We start from the raw sequence: 7,853 nt of genomic DNA, 5'->3' as shown, positions 1-7,853 counted from the left end.
TGTACCTGACTATTACATCCTTACCTCACTATTACATACTTACCTCACTGTCAGTTCCTCTCAGAAGCTCAGCATTTTCTTCTTACAACGACTCCTTACAGTTCTGACAATACTGTGTCAGAAATAAGATATATCGGTTGCTGTCAGTTATAACTGAAAGGACAACTGATGAGCAATGTAATGTCCATGTTTCCCTATGGTTCATATCAGAGATATTACAGTATAACAGTGTGCTGACCAGGAAGCTGTTATGGGGTAATGGCCATTTTTAAAATGGAGGATGGAGAATTCCATTGATCACAGTGGACAAACAGGACACCGGAGAGGAGAGAGAGACTGAGGAGTAGACTACACGGGAGGTAAGTATGAATTGTGTATATTTATTTTGACTTTTATTTTTCAGTTCAGATTTGCTTTAAGATAATCCACATAGAAACCCACAAACACAGGATCGGCGATTAAATGTATAAATAACTCACCTGTGCAATGGACTGCCCCTGTCCAAACCCAAAGCCTCACAGAGGAGTCCAGAGCTCTGTGGCCACCCCCATGTGTGACCTGTGTAGCTGTGGCCTGCCACATGCTGCAGCTGCCAAGCTGGGTGTGGCCACCCCCATGTGTGACCTGTGTAGCTGTGGCCTGCCACATGCTGCAGCTGCCGAGCTGGGTGTGGTCACCCCCATGTGTGACCTGTGTAGCCGTGGCCTGCCACATGCTGCAGCTGCTGAGGTGGGTGTGGCCACCCCCATGTGTGACCTGTGTAGCTGTGGCCCTGCCACATTTTGCAGCTGCCGAGCTGGGTGTGGCCACCCCCATGTGGGACCTGTGTAGCCGTGGCCCTGCCACATGCTGCAGCTGCCGAGCTGGGTGTGGCCCTCCCCATGTGTGACCTGTGTAGCCGTGGCCTTGCCACATGCTGCAGCTGCTGAGCTGGGTGTGGCCACCCCCATGTGTGACCTGTGTAGCCGTGGCCCTGCCACATGCTGCAGCTGCCGAGCTGGGTGTGGCCACCCCCATGTGTGACCTGTGTAGCTGTGGCCTGCCACATGCTGCAGCTGCTGAGATGGGTGTGGCCACCCCCATGTGTGACCTGTGTAGCCGTGGCCTGCCACATGCTGCAGCTGCCGAGCTGGGTGTGGCCACCCCCATGTGTGACCTGTGTAGCTGTGGCCTGCCACATGCTGCAGCTGCCGAGCTGGGTGTGGCCACCCCCATGTGTGACCTGTGTAGCTGTGGCCTGCCACATGCTGCAGCTGCCAAGCTGGGTGTGGCCACCCCCATGTGTGACCTGTGTAGCTGTGGCCTGCCACATGCTGCAGCTGCCGAGCTGGGTGTGGTCACCCCCATGTGTGACCTGTGTAGCCGTGGCCTGCCACATGCTGCAGCTGCTGAGGTGGGTGTGGCCACCCCCATGTGTGACCTGTGTAGCTGTGGCCCTGCCACATTTTGCAGCTGCCGAGCTGGGTGTGGCCACCCCCATGTGTGACCTGTGTAGCTGTGGCCTGCCACATGCTGCAGCTGCTGAGATGGGTGTGGCCACCCCCATGTGTGACCTGTGTAGCCGTGGCCTGCCACATGCTGCAGCTGCCGAGCTGGGTGTGGCCACCCCCATGTGTGACCTGTGTAGCTGTGGCCTGCCACATGCTGCAGCTGCCGAGCTGGGTGTGGCCACCCCCATGTGTGACCTGTGTAGCCGTGGCCTGCCACATGCTGCAGCTGCTGAGGTGGGTGTGGCCACCCCCATGTTTGACCTGTGTAGCTGCGGCCTGCCACATGCTGCAGCTGCTGAGATGGGTGTGGCCACCCCCATGTGTGACCTGTCTAGCCGTGGCTTGCCCCATGCTGCAGCTGCTGAGCTGGGTGTGGCCACCCCCATGTGTGACCTGTGTAGCCGTGGCCTGCCACATGCTGCAGCTGCTGAGGTGGGTGTGGCCACCCCCATGTGTGACCTGTGTAGCCGTGGCCTGCCACATGCTGCAGCTGCTGAGGTGGGTGTGGCCACCCCCATGTGTGACCTGTGTAGCTGTGGCCTGCCACATGCTGCAGCTGCTGAGGTGGGTGTGGCCACCCCCATGTGTGACCTGTGTAGCTGTGGCCTGCCACATGCTGCAGCTGCCGAGCTGGGTGTGGCCACCCCCATGTGTGACCTGTGTAGCTGTGGCCTGCCACATGCTGCAGCTGCTGAGGTGGGTGTGGCCACCCCCATGTGTGACCTGTGTAGCCGTGGCCTGCCACATGCTGCAGCTGCTGAGGTGGGTGTGGCCACCCCCATGTGTGACCTGTGTAGCTGTGGCCTGCCACATGCTGCAGCTGCCGAGCTGGGTGTGGCCACCCCCATGTGTGACCTGTGTAGCTGTGGCCTGCCACATGCTGCAGCTGCTGAAGTGGGTGTGGCCACCCCCATGTGTGACCTGTGTAGCCGTGGCCTGCCACATGCTGCAGCTGCTGAGGTGGGTGTGGCCACCCCCATGTTTGACCTGTGTAGCTGCGGCCTGCCACATGCTGCAGCTGCTGAGATGGGTGTGGCCACCCCCATGTGTGACCTGTCTAGCCGTGGCTTGCCCCATGCTGCAGCTGCTGAGGTGGGTGTGGCCACAGAGCTCTGGACAGAGGCTCAGGCCAAAACTGCCATGGCAATTATACTGACATTGGACCAGTGTTTACTGTCCATTGCACAGCAGGTGGGTGAGTTATATACCCAATTAATGGATGATAATGTGTCAGTGGAATACAAGACTTTATTAACTTACACAGGACAGAAGTAGAAAAATCCACCCTGTACATACAGTATCCAAGAGAAAAATGACCTTGCTTAGGGAATTGTAGCATGTCAAAAGCCAACTCACATACATTCGCCAGGAATTGAACCCAGACCTACCGCTCTGTAGGCTGCTATCCTAACCATTATACCACCAACACAACACACTACAGTGCTACATGCTGAAGCCAGCCTAGCATGCACCATTGTGATATATCCAAGAGAAAAATGAGCTGGCTTAAGGATTTGTAGCATGTCAAAAGCCAACTCACATTGGCCGGGAATAGAACCCAGGCCTACCACTCTGTAGGCTGCTATCCTAACCATTATACCACCAACACAACACACTACAATGCTACATGCTGAAGCCAGCCTAGTATGCACCATTGTAATATATCCAAGAGAAAAATGAGCTGGCTTAAGGATTTGTAGCATGTCAAAAGCCAACTCACATTGGCCGGGAATAGAACCCAGGCCTACCACTCTGTAGGCTGCTATCCTAACCATTATACCACCAACACAAAACACTACAATGCTACATGCTGCTTGGATATATCATAATGGTACATGGTACACTTCCTGATGTTGTAAAGCAGTGTAGGCCTGCAATTGAACATTTAATGAGATTTCTGACCTTAAAACACTGCTTTGTGTTAAATCCAGATTTTTTTCTGGGACCTTTGATGTGTATTTCACTGAACTATGTCTTCCTCCAGGTATTAGACCCCTTGAAACATCTTTTCTATCATTTTTCTAGTCAGCAGTAATTTTTTAAAAAAATTTAAGTTTGCCTCCCCACACTCCTCACTCACTGTCAGACTCCTCACACAGCACAACAAGCTGCTTTTCCCCAATGATGCTCTCCTGCCTCCCCCCTCCTCACTCACTGTCAGACTCCTCACACAGCACAACAAGCTGCTTTTCCCCAATGCTGCTCTCCTGCCTCCCCCCTCCTCACTCACTGTCAGCCTCCTCACACAGCACAACAAGCTGCTTTTCCCCAATGCTGCTCTCCTGCCTCCCCCCTCCTCACTCACTGTCAGTCTCCTCACACAGCACAACAAGCTGCTTTTCCCCAGTGATGCTCTCCTGCCTCCCCCCCCCCTCCTCACTGACTGTCAGACTCCTCACACAGCACAACAAGCTGCTTTTCCCCAATGATGCTCTCCTGCCTCCCCCCCCCCCTCCTCATCACTATCAGACTCCTCACACAGCACAACAAGCTGCTTTTCCCCAATGATGCTCTCCTGCCTCCCCCCTCCTCACTCACTGTCAGTCTCCTCACACAGCATAACAAGCTGCTTTTCCCCAGTGATGCTCTCCTGCCCCCCCCCCCTCCTCACTCGCTGTCAGACTCCTCACACAGCACAACAAGCTGCTTTTCCCCAATGATACTCTCCTGCCTCCCCTCCCCCCCTCCTCACTCACTGCCAGACTCCTCACACAGCACAACAAGCTGCTTTTCCCCAGTGATGCTCTCCTGCCTCCTCCCTCCTCCTTTTTTTTCAGGGCCGGACTCCTGGAATGGGAAGGAAGGAAGGGTGGGCCTTCCCATTCCACCCAGGTACTAGTGATGGTCAAGTAGATGTAAATAACGTTAGAGTTGATGCAAATGTATGCAAAATTTTATGCAAATCTATGCAGCTTAAAAATGAACTAATTAAATTTTACCTCAACAGGATTTGATTGGTTTATTTTCAAGCTGTATACATTTGCATAAACATTTGCATACATTTGCATAAACTCAAAGTTATTTGCATCTACTTGACCATCACTACCAGGTACACACCTGGCTTTCTGTGGAGCAGAGGGAAGCCCTGCTACATTTGCATATTAGAGGCAGCACAGGTGCAGTCTGGATGGAGTGGAGGAGTGTGTGTGCTGCTGACCTCCTGACAGGTGTGTTTGGAGGCATTGCTGGGAGTTGGATGGCTTTGGCCTAAGGAACTGAACTGTATGGAATAAGCTGGACTTTCCTAATGCTAAGGACTGCAAAGCTGAAGTAAGCCTTTCATTTATTTTGCAATTGATGCTGGAGCAAAGCTGTTTAAGTTACTGCTACAAATAAGGCCTGGTTCACATTAGCGGTTTTTTGCGGAGCCGTCTGTACGGATCCGGCCATCAGAATCAGGTAAAAACTGTCGGTTTTTACAGCCAGTGTGCTGTAAACTGTCAGTTTTCTATGTGTTCCTATGCAGCTGCAACACATTCCGTTTCTGGTCTGCTGAGCGAATCGATCCGGAAAATTGGGTCCTGCTGCATTTTTTTGTCCGCTGAGCGGAAAGGACAACGGATCTGTACAAGCGGATGGATGTAAATGGATCCATTTGTTTTGACTGGGCCGTTTGTACAGTATACGTTCCGCTCACCGCTAATGTGAACCGGGCCTGAAGCGGACTTTTATTTTATACAACTGTGTACTGCGTGCTGGCTGCGAATACCTCTAAACTTCACAATACATCCCTGGGGCTTCCTCCAGCCCCCTGCACCCTCATTGGTCCCTTGCTGTCCTCCTCTGCCGCCGGAATCGTCCACAAATGGCCCCAGTTGGCACAGGCGCAGTCCGGATGCGCACACTCCCGTCGCGCTCCCACCTCTGGGAACGTTCTCAATGCTACTGAGCATGCACAGAACTCTCCCAGCAACGGGCCACACATGTGCAGAAAGCACCAGACTGGAGGACTTTCCGGGGCCAATTGTGGGCAATCCTGGTGGTAGAGGAGGATGGCGAGGGACCGATGAGGCTGAAGAGGCTGGAGGCAGCCCCAGGTATGCATATATTCTTTTTATTTTATTTTCTGAGGTTTACTTTAAAGCGGATCCGAGATGAAAAACTAACTATAACAAGTAACTTTTCTATATATCTTATCTAAAGTTTAGATCAGGCTTTCTCAACCAGGGTTCCCTGGCATTTTACCCCATCGTGGGGGAAGTATAATAGAGCTCATTATAATAGGTGGTACTGTAACAAGAAGCACTAAATTGGGGGGTCAGGAGACAGTATAATGAGTAGCAGTGTAATAGGAAATAGTGAAATTAGCAGCCTAACCTACTTAAAGACCACGCCTCCTGAAAAATAAATGTAGGGGTTCCTTGAGACCAAAAAAATTGTTTGCAGGGTTCCTTGAGATCCAAAAGTTATTTACAGGGTTCCTCCATGGTAAAAAGATTAAGAAAGGCTGGTTTAGATGGTTTACACAGCAAATCAGGCTGCAAACAGTTTTAATAGGATATGATTATTTATTCCAATGACAGCAGCCATGTTGTTTGTAAACATTACACAGAGGCAGGCTTATCTGTATCTTGAGCCATCAGCCTAATCCCCTCTCCTCCTCCCTCCTCCTATCTGCCTCTGAAATCTCTGGCTAGTAACACCTCTCCCTCCTCCTCCTCCTGCCCAGACTGAGCTCCCATGAGCCCTTGCTACTGCCAAGGCTCTCTGAAAACCTGTGGGCGTGGCTTTTCTAGTTTATAGGGAATTAGTATTAAAACAAAAACAAAAAAGTATTTGGCTTGAGGAATGCCCTATAAACAATATGAAAGGAACACAATTATGCAATGTGTAAAAGTTCACCTCGGATCCACTTTAAAGTGATCCTTAAGCCAGGAAAAAAAAATGAGTTTTACTCACCTGGGGCTTCTACCAGCCCCCTGCAGCAGTCCTGTGCCCTCGCAGCCACTCACTAATCCTCTGGTCCCCCGCCGCCAGCTAGTTCTGCTTCTACCAGCCCCCTTCAGCAGTCCTGTGCCCTCGCAGCCACTCACTAATCCTCTGGTCCCCCGCTGCCAGCTAGTTCTGCCTCTACCAGCCCCCTGCAGCAGTCCTGTGCCCTCGCAGCCACTCACTAATCCTTTGGTCCCCCGCTGCCATCTAGTTCTGCTTCTACCTGCCCCCTGCAGCAGTCCTGTGCCCTCGCAGCTGCTCACTAATCCTCTGCTCCCCCGCTGCCATCTAGTTCTGCTTCTACCAGCCCCTGCAGCAGTCCTGTGCCCTCGCAGCCACTCACTAATCCTCTGGTCCCCGCTGCCAGCTAGTTCTGCTTCTACCAGCCCCCTGCAGCCGTCCTGTGCCCTCACAGCCACTCACTGATCCTCTGGTCCCCCACTGCCAGCTAGTTCTGCTTCTACCAGCCCCCTGCAGCAGTCCTGTGCCCTCGCAGCCACTCACTAATCCTCTGGTCCCCCGCTGCCAGCTAGTTCTGCTTCTACCTGCCCCCTGCAGCAGTCCTGTGCCCTCGCAGCCGCTCACTAATCCTCTGCTCCCCCGCTGCCATCTAGTTCTGCTTCTACCAGCCCCTGCAGCAGTCCTGTGCCCTCGCAGCCACTCACTAATCCTCTGGTCTCCCGCAGCCAGCTAGTTCTGCTTCTACCAGCCCCCTGCAGCAGTCCTGTGCCCTCGCAGCCCCTCACTAATCCTCTGGTCCCCCGCTGCCAGCTAGTTCTGCTTCTACCTGCCCCCTGCAGCAGTCCTGTGCCCTCACAGCCACTCACTAACCCTCTGGTCCCCCGCTGCCAGCTAGTTCTGCTTCTACCAGCCCCCTGCAGCAGTCCTGTGCCCTCGCAGCCACTCACTAATCCTCTGGTCCCCCGCCGCCAGCTAGTTCTGCTTCTACCAGCCCCCTGCAGCAGTCCTGTGCCCTCCCAGCCACTCACTAATCCTCTAGTCCCCCGCTGCCAGCTAGTTCTGCTTCTACCTGCCCCCTGCAGCAGTCCTGTGCCCTCGCAGTCACTCACTAATCCTCTGCTCCCCTGCTGCCAGCTAGTTCTGCTTCTACCAGCCCCTGCAGCAGTCCTGTGCCCTTGCAGCCACTCACTAATCCTCTGCTCCCCGCTGCCAGCTAGTTCTGCTTCTACCAGCCCCCTGCAGCCATCCTGTGCCCTCGTAGCCACTCACTAATCCTCTGCCCCCCCGCTGCCAGTTAGTTCTGCTTCTACCAGCCCCCTGCAGCAGTCCTGTGCCCTCGCAGCCACTCACTAATCCTCTGGTCCCCCGCCGCCAGCTAGTTCTGCTTCTACCAGCCCCCTGCAGCAGTCCTGTGCCCTCCCAGCCACTCACTAATCCTCTAGTCCCCCGCTGCCAGCTAGTTCTGCTTCT

This window comes from Hyperolius riggenbachi, chromosome 12 (assembly GCF_040937935.1).
Source record: "Hyperolius riggenbachi isolate aHypRig1 chromosome 12, aHypRig1.pri, whole genome shotgun sequence".
In the NCBI taxonomy this organism is placed as follows: Eukaryota; Metazoa; Chordata; class Amphibia; order Anura; family Hyperoliidae; genus Hyperolius; species Hyperolius riggenbachi.
Note: the sequence above shows the minus strand (reverse complement) of the source record.